This window comes from Scyliorhinus canicula, chromosome 5 (genome assembly GCF_902713615.1).
Source record: "Scyliorhinus canicula chromosome 5, sScyCan1.1, whole genome shotgun sequence".
Taxonomy (NCBI): domain Eukaryota; kingdom Metazoa; phylum Chordata; class Chondrichthyes; order Carcharhiniformes; family Scyliorhinidae; genus Scyliorhinus; species Scyliorhinus canicula.
The window spans coordinates 126427301-126441493 of record NC_052150.1 but is presented as its reverse complement, the minus strand read 5'-3'; positions in this window follow the sequence as shown (position 1 = coordinate 126441493).

The following is a 14193-nucleotide window of genomic DNA, read 5'->3' as shown; positions in this document are numbered from 1 at the left end:
TTGAAATAACCTAATGTAATTAATATAATTACCCTATTATTATTTTTTAAGTATTTTATTCAAGGCATTTTTGCATATACACACAAAATCAGAAGAACAACAAAACAACTCAATGAACAACCACAGCCAACCTGCCCCCATGATACCAACACCCCACCACATCTCACTTCCCCATTTTAACACCTTTACCCAGACCTCCACCCACCCCTTACTGACCCCTCAACCTTCCTTAAAGAAATCGATAAACGCTTCCACCTCTGGGTGGACTCCTCTGTTAACTCCCTCAGGGCGAACTTGACCTTCTTCCACTTCAGGAATTCACACCTGCTTTTGGCGGCTCCAAAAACAACCTAACCTCACCACCCTAACAAAATCCGTCTCTGGATTATCAGGGAGGTAAAGGCCAAAACATCAGCCTCTCTCACCCACTGGACTCATGGGTCTTCCGATACCCCAAATGGCGCCACCTCTGGACTCGGAACTACCTCCATGTTCAGCACTTTGGACGTCATGTCCGAGAACCCCTGACAGAACCCCTCAGTCTTGGACACCCGCAGAAACGTGGACGTGGTTCCCAAGCCCCGTGCACCACCCAGACCTATCCTCCCACCCCGCAAAGAACCTACTCATCCTCGTCACCATCATTTGAGCTCTATGTACCACCTTAAACTGGATGAGGCTTAACCTCTGCCCATGTCTCGGCCCCCACCTACCCTCTTAGCTCCTCCTCCCATCCAGGTCCTCCAGTCCTGCAAATCTGCCCTCTATAAACAAGGCCACAAAGCGCTCAATCCCCGCCTGCCGTCACGTCCGAAACCTTGCATCCAGCCTCGCTGGTGTAAACCAATGGTTATCACAGATCAGTGCCCACATTTGAGACACCCTCCAGCCCCAAATGTTGTCTCCACTGCCCCCACATTATGGGGATTTGGGGGAATTTGGCCGGGTTTCGGGATACCAATTAAATATGGGAAAAAGTGAGGTGTTCCCGATTAATACTAAAGGGCAGGAAAGGAGGCTAGTAGTGTTGCTGTTAAGGTGGTGGGGGCTGAACTTGGCCGACACCACTACTGGACTGTGACTATCTGGTCGGCAAGAATGGTAAAGGCGTCAATGACAATGCCCTCAAACGCATTCCCTTACACGATGCCACCTCCGCCCACCACCACACCAACCACCCCCCCCCCCCCACCCCCCAGGGGCCATTTCCTCACCATAGCACTGTACACCACCCAGTAATAATTTATCTTATTCAGCAATGCCAGCACCCCTTGCCCCCTCAGCCCCGCTCCAAAAAAAACAGCCGTACTTGCGGGGTCTTCCCCACCCTAACCCGGAGATCCGCCCATTGACCTTCCTAAAAAACGACTTGGGGACAAAGATTGTGAGGTTCTGAAATACAAACAAAAACCTCAGCAATACCGCGGTGTCTGCGCCTGGCCTGCCAGTGTCAGCAGCAACACATCCTACCTCTTAAAGCCCACCTTCATCTGCTCCACCACTCAAGCCAAGTTCAGTTTATGCAACTGCACCCAACTCCGCACCACCTGGATACCCAAATACCTGAAACTCGCCCCCACCACCCTAAATGGCAACACTCCTATCCTCCTTTCCTGCCCTTTAGCATTAATCGGGAACACCTCACTTTTTCCCATGTTTAATTGGTATCCCGAAACCCGGCCAAATTCCCCCATAATGCCTCCAATGCTGTCCACTGGATATGAAATGTATAATAACAGGTCGTCCGCACACAGTGAGACCCTGTGTTCGGCACCACCCCCACCCCCCCCCATTCAATCCTTCTTCAGTCCCTCAACACCTTAAGCGCCATTGCCAACAGCTCTATCGCCAAGGCGAAAAGCAATGGGGAAAGCGGTCACCCTGCCTCATCCCACAGTGTAGCCCAAAGTACCCCAAACTCACTTGATTCGTCCACACGCTCGCAATATGTGCCCGAACCCAAACCGCCCCACACCTCTAAATACACCCATTCCACCCAGTCTAAAGCCTTCTCTATGTCCATCCCTACCACTACCTCCACCGCCACTCCAAAGGTATCATAATTATATTGAGTAGCCTCTGCACATTTGGCGACAACTGCCTTTCCTTCACAAAACCTATCTGATCCTCGCCTACCACACCCGTTAAGAGTCCTCAATCTGCGATGCCAACACCTTTGCCAATAACTTGCCATCTACATTCAATAATGATATCGGGCAGTATGACCCGCACTGCTTCGGATCCTTATCCTTCAAAATTAGGGAGATGGAAGCCTGCGACAATGTGGGGGGGGGGGGTGCATTTCCCCCCTCTCCCTTGCTTCATTCTATGCCCTCACCAACAGTGGCCCCAAGTCCGGGACTGCAGAATTCTACCGGAAACCCATCCGGCCCCGGAGCCCTCCCTGCTTGCATCGGCCCCATACCATCTATCACCTCACTCAGCCCAATTGGGGCCCCAGTCCCTGAACCAGCCCCTCCTCCACTTTCTATCCAGGAACCGCCGCATTCCCTCCTCCCTGGGTTTTGACTCGTTGAGCATCCTATAAAAGGCCTCAAACACCCCATTCACTGTCTCCAGATCCATCATCCCTAACTCTCCCAATCTCTCTCGCCGCCGCCTGTTTCCTCATCCTGCTCGCCTTTTCCCCGTACTCATACACTGTCCCCCTGGCCCTTCGCAACTGTCCCACCACCTTCCCCGTAGACTAGCCCAAACTCCATCTGGAGCTTCTGCCACTCCTTCAACAACCCTGCCTTAGGTGCCTCCCAAGTATCTCCTGTCCACCCTCAAAATCTCATCCACCAACCTACCCTCTCTCCCACCCCACCTTCTCCCTGTGCACCCAAATTGATATAAATTTCCCTCTACCTACAGCTTTGAGTGCCTCCCACAACATGGCGGCTGTGACCTCCCCGTGTCGTTCAACTCCACATAGCCCCGAATGGTTGCCCTCACCTTACACTTACCTCACGCTTACACACCTCCTCATCCACTTGCATCCCAACATCTAGCCTCCACTATAGTCGTTGGGCACCCTGAACCACCCGCAAATCTACCCAATGCGGCATGTTGTCGGAAACCACAATCAGCGGATACTCCGAGTCGGTCACCCCCGTCAACACCCCTTGTCCATCATAAAAAAAGTCAATCCGGGATTACAACCAGTGCAATTGGGAGAAGTATGAAAACTCCTTCACCCTCGGCTTCCCAAACCTACATGGGACCATGGCCACCATAAACCCCCTCAGCTCTTGCTCCACTGCCGACACTCTCGACGACTTGGGTTCTGACCGGTCCAACTTTGATCTATGATCGTGTAAAAATCACCCCCCAATTAAGCAACTGATGCGAGTCAAAGTCTGATATCTTCCCCAGCACCCTCTTCATAAAATCCACGTCATCCCAATTCTGGGCATAGACATTTACAAGAACCACCAGCATCCCTCCAGCTTCCCAGTGACTATCATAATCCTACCCCCCCCCCCCCCCAGATTGTCACAATTCTCCCACCTCAAACGCAACCCTCTTGTTAACTAACACCGCCACCCATCTCTTCTTCATATCCAGCCCCGAATGAAACACCTGCCCCACCCATCCTTTCTTCAGTCCCGTCTGATCCCGCAACTTCAGGTGTGTCTCTATGCTGGGCAGCACGGTAGCACAGTGGTTAGTACTATTGTTTCACAGCGGCAGGGTCCCATGTTCAATTCCTGCTTGGGTCACTGTCTGTGCAGAGTCTGCACATTCTCCCTGTGTCTGCATCGGTTTCATCCGGGTGCTCCAGTTTTCTCCCACAAATCCCGAAAGACGTGCTTGTTAGTAAGGCGGCATGCGGCACAGTGGTTAGCACTGTTGCCTATGGCACTGAAGACCGGGTTCGAATCCCGGCCCTGGGTCACTGTCCGTGTGAAATTTGCACATTTTCTCCATGTCTGCGTGGGTTTCACCCCCACAACCCAAAAATGTGCAGGTTAGGTGCATAGGCCACTTTAAATTGCCCTTTAATTGGAAAAAAAAATAATTGGGTATAAACTCTAAATTTACTTAAAAAATAAGACTTGCTTGTTAGGTGAATTGGACATTTTGAATTCTCCCTCTGTGTACCCGAACAGGTACCGGAGTGTGGCAACTAGGGGATTTTCACAGTAACTTCATTGCAGTGTTAATGTAAACTTACCTGTGACAATAATAAAAGATTATTGAAAGCCACGTCAGCATTCAAACTCCTCAGATACGTGAACACACGCGATCTTTTAACTGGCTCATTCAACCCCCTCACATTTCACGTGGTCAGCCTTGTCAGGGAGCTCCCTGCCCTCTTCCCCTGCCTATCAGCCATACCCCTTTTTTAGCAGCCCTCGGCCCACACCACGTGACATTCCAGGCCCATCCCGGATCTCCATCGCCATTGATCACTTCCTAACTGTGCCACAGGCACAGTAGCACAGTGGGTAGCACTGTTGCTTCAAGCGCCAGGGTCCCAGGTACAATTCCCAGCTTGGGTCACTGACTGCGCGGAGTCTGCACGTTCTTCCTGTGTCTGCGTGGGTTTCCTCCGGGTGGTCCGGTTTCTTCCCACAGTCCTGAAAGACGTGCTGTTAGGTGAACTGGATATTCTGAATTCTCCCTCCGTGTACCCGAATAGGTGCCAGGGTGAAGCGACTAGGGGAATTTCACAGGAACTTCGTTGCAGTGTTAATGTAAGCCTACTTGTGACAGTAAATATTATTATATAACTTGCATCCTCATATTTAAATTCCTTCATGGTGCCACTCTCTTGGCAGAGTTCCCCCCCCCCCCCCCCCCCTGTGGTGTGTTTTCTGGCAGCAGAGACAACTGACCATTGGTTGCTGGTGGAGTTTCTGGTCCTGCCGATGTCTACGGTGATTTGCATGGCTTGCTTGGCTTGCTGCCAGGGAACCCGCTGCAAGGGGTTGCCTTCGACAGGACTGGAACATACCACCAGCAGGAAGGGTTGGAAAATCCAACCCAGTATCTTTGCAACTTTCTGCGTACCTATATTCCCTTTGACAGCCAAACCATCAGCCATGGAGGTTCCACACTTTGGAATTCCCTTTTTACACATATTTTCCTTTCCTCCGTTAAGACTTCTTTAAATCCCTTTTTTTGGTTAAGCCTTTGGTCAGCCCTCCTAATAGCACCTTCCTTGGTTCTTCACCTATATTTGTCTAATTATTTTTTCTAAATTACATTGGGAGATTTTTGATATTAAAGTTGCTATTTAAATGCAAGTTGTTCTGGTGCTTTACACAGGAACTTAAATTGTTTTTGCTTGAGGGATTAATGTTGTCCAGGACATCCCATCTCAATTCTGCTAAACATAAAAGTGATAGCCACGTTAGAATTGAGAACGTCCAGATAACATTGACTCATGCTTTTGTGCACTGTGTGTTTATATGTCTGGTGACTGTTAATGTCGATCAATCTAAAGATACGGTTACAGAAGCAGAAAATGTTGACACAAGGTGTTGAAGAAGAAAAATGTGATTACTACTCATTCCCTGAAAATTTCTAGTCAATGGTTTTGTTGACTCACAATCAAATTCTGTACTAAAATGCATCTCAAGGGAATTTATCTAAAGTCTAAATAAGAACACAATGTAACGTGGAATATTGAAATTTTATGGGCTATTCCAATGAAGAATTGGAGAAAGTGGTAAAGAGAGCAGCAAGGGTAATTCTGGTACCTGGCAGCCCGGTGACATAGTGGTTATCATTGCTGTCTCACGGCGCTGAGGTCCCAGGATCGATCTCGGCTCTGGGTCACAATCCATGTGGAGTTTGCACATTCTTCCCATGTTTGCATGGGTTTCGCTCCCACAACCCAAAAGATGTGCAAGGTAGGCAAATTGGCCATGCTAAATTGCCCCTTAATTGGAAAAAAAAGTGAATTGGGTACTCTAAATTTATTTTTAAAAAGTAATTCTGGTACCTGTGATTTTACTTATGAGGTTGGACTCTGTGCTAAATTGCCTTTCGTTGCATTGAGGAAAGTACAATCTGGGTTTAGAAAGCTGAGAGATAATTTTAGATTTAAATTCTGAGCACAGAGAAAACAAAAATAAACAGACATCAAGGATTAGAAGCTTTATTTTTCTCCCTAAGAGAATATGAAATGTGTGTGTGTGAGGAGGATTGCAAAGGCATGGAGAATGCTGAATGGGTTGAATTACCCTTTAATTTAATGCTTTCACATGTCTTGGTTCCTGGAGGAGAAAGAAGTGCCAAAGTAATTTTGATTGAGGCAATGTCAAATACAGATGTTGCAATAGAGCTATTGGGCGAGATTCTCCAACTCTTCCCCCCCCCCCCCCCCCCCCCCCGACCCCAGCCGGGTCATAGAATCGCCGGGGGGCAGCGTGAATCCTGCCCCTGCCGGCTGCTGAATTCCCCAGCGCCGGGGTTTTGGCGGTGGCGGGAATTGCGGCGGCCGGTCAGCGGCTGCTGGCAGCAGCCCCCCTGGCAATTCTCCGGCCCGCGATGGGCCAAGTGGCCATCCATTTTCGGCCAGTCCTGCCGGCGTAAATCACAACAGGTCCTTACCGACGGAACCTGGCTCCAAGGGCGGCCTGCAGTGTCCTCGGGTGCCCCCACGGTGGCCTGGCCCGCGATCAGGGCCCACCGATCCGCAGGCGGGCCTGTGCCGTGGGGGCACTCTTTCCCTCCGCACCGACTGCTGTCAACCTCTGCCATGGCCGGTGTGGAGAAGAACCCCCCTGCGCATGCGCTGGGATGACGCCAGCTCCCACGCATGCGCCAACCCGCGGCAGTCGGCGGAGGCCCGTCGGCATGGGCCAAGCCCTTCCACGCCGGCTGGCGTGGCACCAAACACTCCGGCGCCAGCCTAGCCCCTGAAGATGCAGATGTTTCAGCACCTTCGGGGCGGCCCGACGACGGAGTGGTTCATGCCATTCCTCGGCGCTGGAGTGGCCCACCCCACCAGTTCACGGAGAATCCCGATCATAGTGCTGCAGCAGAATATCTCACTCCATGCCCCAATAGTTAGATCTTCTCATTCACTCTTCAGCTCAAATACATTTTTGGACGTAAATTCCTGGAAATGCAAGCTGATAACCTACACAAAAGATAAGGAATTTGGAACCAACAGCTCATCTTCTGAACTAAGGAAATTTAAGCACAGAGAAAGAAACAGAGAAGGAAATAGGGTAAATTACTGTCAAATTAGGTACAGAAAATAAATATAGAGAGGGTGCGAGCGATATGATTGAGAGGGAATAAATGGCAAAAAGGAATTGTAAGACAAAAATTACAAATTTTTTTAAAAACCTCTTGAGAACAATTTAGCACATGTGGGACTGTTATTCAGTTTAGTCTGTTCCCTTTCTAGCCTGAAGATAGAATCAACAGAATTCCTACAGTGCAGAGCGAGGCCATTCAGCCCATCATGTCTGCACTGACCCTCTGAAAGGGCAGCCTACCTCAGCCCACTTTCCGCCCTATCCTTGTAACCTTTGGACACTAAGGGAAAATTTTAGCATTGCCAATCCACCTAAACTGCACATCTTTGGACTGTGGGAGGAAACCCAAGTATCCACGTAGAAATGGGGAAAACATGCAAATTCTACATAGTCACCCAAGGCAGGAATTAAACCCAGGTCCCTGGAGCAGTGAGGCAGTAGTGCTAACATCCTAAACATAAATTATACGATTAAAGCAATCCTTAAAACTATAAAGTACCAACTTTAACCTTCTACTGCACGTTTGACACAGGAGTATTTCACCTTTTTTTTAAATATTCCTGTATGTAAAGATATTTGGAGATGTACACACCCATTGATTTAACTTTCTGACTATATTTGATTCATAATATTGAACTTAATTATTTGAAACATGTAAATGGATTAAATGCTGATTTGTATTGTTTTTGATGTTGATTTTACTTTGCTCATTTAAATTAAAATGAATGGATTTAAATCATGTTAGAATGGTAAGTGTGAAGTAAGAACCTAATGAGTGGTGATTGACAAAATAAAAAGAGTTGCTTACATTTCCTTTTTTCCCTTTTTTTTTAAATTTAGAGTACCCAATTATTTTTTTCCAATTAAGAGGCAATTGTGCCTGGCCAATCCACCTAACCTGCACATCTTTGGGTTGCGGGGGTAAAACCCCCGCAGACACAGAGAGAATGTGCAAACTCCACACAGACGGTGACCCAGGGCCGGGATCAAAGGGTCCTCATCGCCATAGGCAGCAGTACTAACTATTGCGCCACCATGCCGCCCTGAGCTGCTTATATTTCTCATATGATGCACAGTTAATACTATTCACTTATTGCTTCAGGGATTTATAAACATTCAATTCCAGTAAACACTAAACTGATCTGACAGAGTGAGAAATTGAACATGATATTCTTTTTCAAATGTTTGTGAATTTCAGATATATATTTTATCAGCTCAGCACATAAATGTGTGACGTGGTTTTACTTATCATAGTGGACCAGAGGAACCTCTGGTTGGAATCTCTAAAAACAAACTCCCTCCTTCTCATAAAACTAGTGAATGCTATATTTATGGTTTGTGATTTTTAAATTCCAGTAATTGATCTCTCTGACCTTTCAGCAAGACTAGGCTCTTTGGTTACCTTTCCGTGCAGTTTGCTACCTGAAGACAATGACTGATATAATTTCATGGCAGTTGACTAGTAACTTACCCAAGTTGCCATTCTAATTTTTTTGATTCGTTCATGGGACATGGGCATATTAGGCTAGGACAGCATTTATTGCCCATCCCTAATTACCCATGAGAGAGCAGTTAAGAGCAAACCACATTACTGTGGTCTGGAGTCACATTACTGTGGTCTGGAGTCACATGTAGACAAGACCAGGTAAAGACGGCAGATCTCCTTCCCTCGTGGACATTAGTGAACCAGATGAGTCTTTACGACAATCGACAATGGTTTCATGGTCATCATTAGACTTTTAATTCCAGATATTTTATTGAATTCAAATTTCACCATCTGCAATGGCAGGATTTGAACTTGGGTCCCCAGAGCATTACCCTGGATCTCTGGATTACTAGTCCAGCGACAATATCGCATCATGAAGCGCATCACCTCCATACTCCCAGTACGCCTTGATCCACTGCAATTCGCATACCGTTGCAACCGGTCCACATCAGACGCCATTTCCCTGGCCCTACACTCATCCCTAGAGCATCTCGAAAACAAGGACTCCTACATCAGACTCCTATTTATTGACCACAGCTCCGCCTTCAACACCATAATCCCAGCCAAGCTCATATCAAAGCTCCAAAACCTAGGACTTGGCTCTCCACTCTGCAACTGGGTCCTCGATTTTCTGACCAACAGACCACAATCAGTAAGAATGAACAACAACACCTCCTCCACAATAGTCCTCAATACCAGGGCCCCGCAAGGCTGCGTACTTAGCCCCCTACTCTACTCCCTGTACACACACGACTACGTGGCAAAACTTGGTTCCAACTCTATCTACAAGTTTGCTGACGACACGACCACGGTGGGCCGGATCTCGAATAACGACGAGTCAGAATACATGAGGGAGATAGAGAACCTAGTGGAGTGGTGTAGCGACAACTTCTCTCCCTCAATGCCAGCAAAACTAAAGAGCTGGTCATTGACTTCAAGAAGCAAAGTACTGTACACACCCCTGTCAGCATCAACGGGGCCGAGGTGGAGATGGTTAGCAGTTTCAAATTCCTAGGGGTGCACATCTCCAAAAATCTGTCCTGGGCCACCCACGTCAATGCTACCACCAAGAAAGCACAACAGCGCCTATACTTCCTCAGGAAACTAAGGAAATTCGGCATGTCCACATTAACCCTTACCAACTTTTACAGATGCACCATAGAAAGCATCCTATCGGGCTGCATCACAGCCTGGTATGGCAACTGCTCGGCCTAGGAACGCAAGGAACTTCAGAGAGTCGTGAATACCGCCCAGTCCATCACACGAACCTGCCTCCCATCTATTGATCCCCATCTACACCTCCCGCTGCCTGGGGAAAGCGGGCAGCATAATCAAAGATCGCTCCCACCCAGCTTACTCATTCTTCCAACTTCTTCCATCGGGCAGGAGATACAGAAGTCTGAGAACACGCACAAACAGACTCAAAAACAGCTTCTTCCCCACTGTCATCAGACTCCTAAATGACCCTCTTATGGACTGACCTCGTTAACACTACACCCTTCATCCGATGCCAGTGCTTATGTAGTTACATTGTGTATCTTGTGTTGCCCTATTATGTATTTTCTTTTATTCCCTTTTCTTCCCATGTACTTAATGATCCCGTAAACTTGGATACATTACATTCAGTCTCCTCATCTAAGTCATTAATATAGATTGCAAATAGCTGAGAACTCAGCACTGATCTTTGTGTTACCCTGTTCACTGCACACTGCCAACCTAAAATTATGCATTTATTCTTACTCTCTGTCTTCTATCCGTTAACCAAATCTGAATCCATGTTAATACATGACTAGAAAATCATGAGCCCCAATCTTATGTAACAACCTCTTATATGGTACCTAAACAAATAATTCTGAAAATGCAAATAATGATGAAACTACTAGACTGTCATTAAAAACTCATCTGGTTCACTAAGGTCCTTCAAGGGAGGAAATTGTACCTGGTCTGGCCCACGTGACTCCAGATCCACTACGTGGTCGACATATCACTGCTCTCTGAAATGGCCTAACAAGCTGCTCGCGAGAAAGCAATGTGTTTCCACCTGTATCACATGGACTGCAGTAATTTACCTTTCCAAGAGCAAGTTAGGGAAGCTGCCATCCCGAGGGCAACATTTTTTAAAGTTTTGCCAGTTATATCCTCTAAAACCTCCAACAGATTTGACAGTTTCAAATCATAAATCCAGGTTGAGGTTGAATCTGCCCAATCACATTATGACTTCCTACATGCTGTTGTTACTTTCCATTAATAGATGCTATCATTTTAACCATTATTGATGTCTTACTGACCTTTAGTTCCTTTTTCTCTCCCTCCTTTCTTGAATAGCTACAATAGCCAATGCATACACTATGTCTGCAACCACCATTTTTAAAACTCGAGGACGTAGACCATCAGGTCAAGGGTATTACCAGATTTTAGTCCAATTCATTTCTGCAGACTTTTTCAAGAAACGGCTGAAGGCATTGGATACTGCAAAAGCAATAAACTCTGACAATATTCTGGCAATAATCCTGAAGACTTGTGCTCCAGAACTTGCCATTCCCCGAGTCAAGCTGTTCCAGTACAGCTACAACATTAGTGTCTACTCGGCAATGTGGAAAATTGCCCAAGCATGTCCTGTACACAAAAAGCAGGACAAATCCAACCCAGCCAATTACCACCCTAGCAGTCTACTCAATCATCAGTAATGTGATGGAAGGGGTCATCAACAGTGCTATCAAGCAGCACTTACTGAGCAATAATCTTCTCACAGATGTTCAGTTTGGATTCCGCCAGGGTCACTCACCTCCTGACCCCATTACAGCCTTGGTTCAAACATGGACAAAAGAGCTGAACTCCAGAGGTGAGGTGAGAGTCACTTCCCTTGACATCAAGGCAGCATTTGATTGCTCATGGTATCAAGGAACCGTAACAAAACTGGAATCAGTGTGAATCAGAGAGAAAACTCTTCACTGTTTGGGGTCATACTTAACACAAAAGAAGATGGTTGTGCTTGTTGGAGGACAGTCGTCTCCATCCCGGGACATCACTGCAGGAGTTCCTCAGAGCAGTGTCTTAGACCCAACCATCTTCAACTGCTTCATCAATGACCTTCCTTCCAAAATAAGGTACGATGTGCGGTTATTCGCTGATGATTGCACAATGTTGAGCATGTGATCTCGGGAGACCTCTCAATCTGAATCTTGCTTATCCTGGGCAGGATCACTATTTTGAAAATTTGCATATTAGAGCAAGACAGCTACTCTCACTCTAATATGCATTTCTCTTTTTTAGAAAACATTTTATTGAGGCATTTATAATTTTAACATATTAACATTCTAAATAACAGAACGGTCTGACACACGCAAAGACCCCACAGTAACAAACCCAACTTCCCTCCCCCCCCCCCGCCCTAACTCCTAGCTACCCATATATTAGATTCACTGTCCTTATTCTCCACTTCCATGTCTCCCCTTTCTCTTTTCCTTCCCCCATTTCTCCCGCCTTCTGCTGACAGTCAGTTTTCTTTAAAGAAGTCGATGAACTGATGCCACCTCCGAGTGAACCCATGTATTGAATCCCTTCAGGCGAACTTAATCTTCTCTAGCCCGAGAAACACTGCCATGTCACTGACCCACACCCCCGACTTTGGAGGCTCCGGGTCCCTCCATCCCAACAAAATCCATCTCCAGGGAGGCAAAGGCCAAACCATCGGCCTTTCTCCCCCCCCCCCCCCCCCCCCCCGGGGCTCCTGGATCTTCCGACGCTCCAAATATTGCCACCTCTGGACTCGGAATCACCCTCCCTTCCAGGATCTCTGACATGACATCTGCAAATCCCTGCCAAAATCCCCTCAGCTTCGGACACGCCCAAATTCGCTGGACTTCCCCCACCTGTCCTCCACCTCCTCAAAAAACCTACCCATCCGGGCCACAGTCATATGAGCCCTGTGGACCACTTTGAACTAGATCAGGCTAAGCCTGGCACAGGAAGAGGATGCATTGATTCTTTACAGGGCTTTCTCCCATTGCCCGATTTCCAACTCCCCACCCACCCTCCTCCCCGACCCCAACTTGTCTTCCCACTTCCTCTTCACCTCCCCGATTGGGACCCCTTCCCACTCCATCAATTCCTTATATATTTCCGAGACCCTCCCCTCCCCAACCCCTGTTTTTGACATCACCTTATCCTGTAGTCCTCTCAGAGGGAGGCGAGGGAAGCTTGGAACCTGCCTCTGAACAAAGTCCCGTACCTGCAGGTACCGAAATTCGTTCCCACCCGGTAACTCAAACACCTCCTCTAGCTCCTCCAGACTCGGGAAACCCTCCTCAATGTAGAGATCTCCAAATCTCTCATTCCCTGCCGCTAACATCTCTTAAAGCCCCCATCCAGCCCCCGCCGGAGCGAACCGGTTATTGTCACAGATCGGTGACCACACCGATGCCCCCTCCAGTCTCATATGCTGCCTCCATTGCCCCCACACTCTCAGGGCTGCCACTACCACTGGGCCTCTGGAGTACCGAGCCGGCAAGAATGGCAGAGGTGCCGTTAACAGAGCCTCCAGACTCGTGCCCTTACAAGATGCCGCCTCTACCCACTCCACACCGATCTAATATGCATTTCCGTGATCATCCGAGGCCCTGGGATCTAACTCCTACGGAGATCTTGGGCGAGTGCTGTTCAGTACTAATCTCCACAAGGACCAGACGGAATGGCACTCGTGGGGTTCCCTCAGGGAACCGGAGGTCCCCAGGCGCTTGTTCTCTGGGCAGGATAGCACCCTGGCACTGGTGCCATCTGGGCACCATAGCAGTGCCACCTGGTACCCTGGTACTGCCAGCCTGGCACCACCGTCTGGGTGCCAGCCTGAGCACTGCCATCAGAGCCTGCCGAACTGTTAGCCCCTTAATCACAGCTTTAACAGACATGTAATCTGGATACCTTAACCATAAGTTATTTTAATTACATTACTGCAACAGACCCATAATACAATATTTTTTTTTTCAATTCCTACATTCATCACAACTGGTAGAGGTCCCACCATCCATATGAGATGTTAAACCAAGGCTCCATCTGCCTGCTCATATTAGGATCACCTACTGCTTTATGTACTTTACTGTAATTTTTCAATTTGACATGTGTCCCATATGTGGGTTTCCCAGGACACCATTTATCTTGCATTTCTCCAAGCAGTGACTGGGAGACTGCGCAGAGCCTCCTCTTGCTGCTGTCCGAGCGTCTTCTGCAGGGGCAGCCCAGAGCACACTTAGCCACATGGAGCAGGGGCACTGGCCAGCGGACTGAAAGTTGTTCGACTTGGGCTGATGGTTGTTTGTGGGGGGGGGGGGGGGGGGGGTGTTGCTAGGTCAAGTGGCACTCAGGCCTGAGACAGGAGGACAGTTTGGGTCCTACAGCACTCGGGCCCCAGTTGGTGGGGGGGGGGGGGGGGGGGGGGGGGAGCGGTGCTTGGATCTCCAGGGGCACCCAGGCCTGAGTTGGGGATGG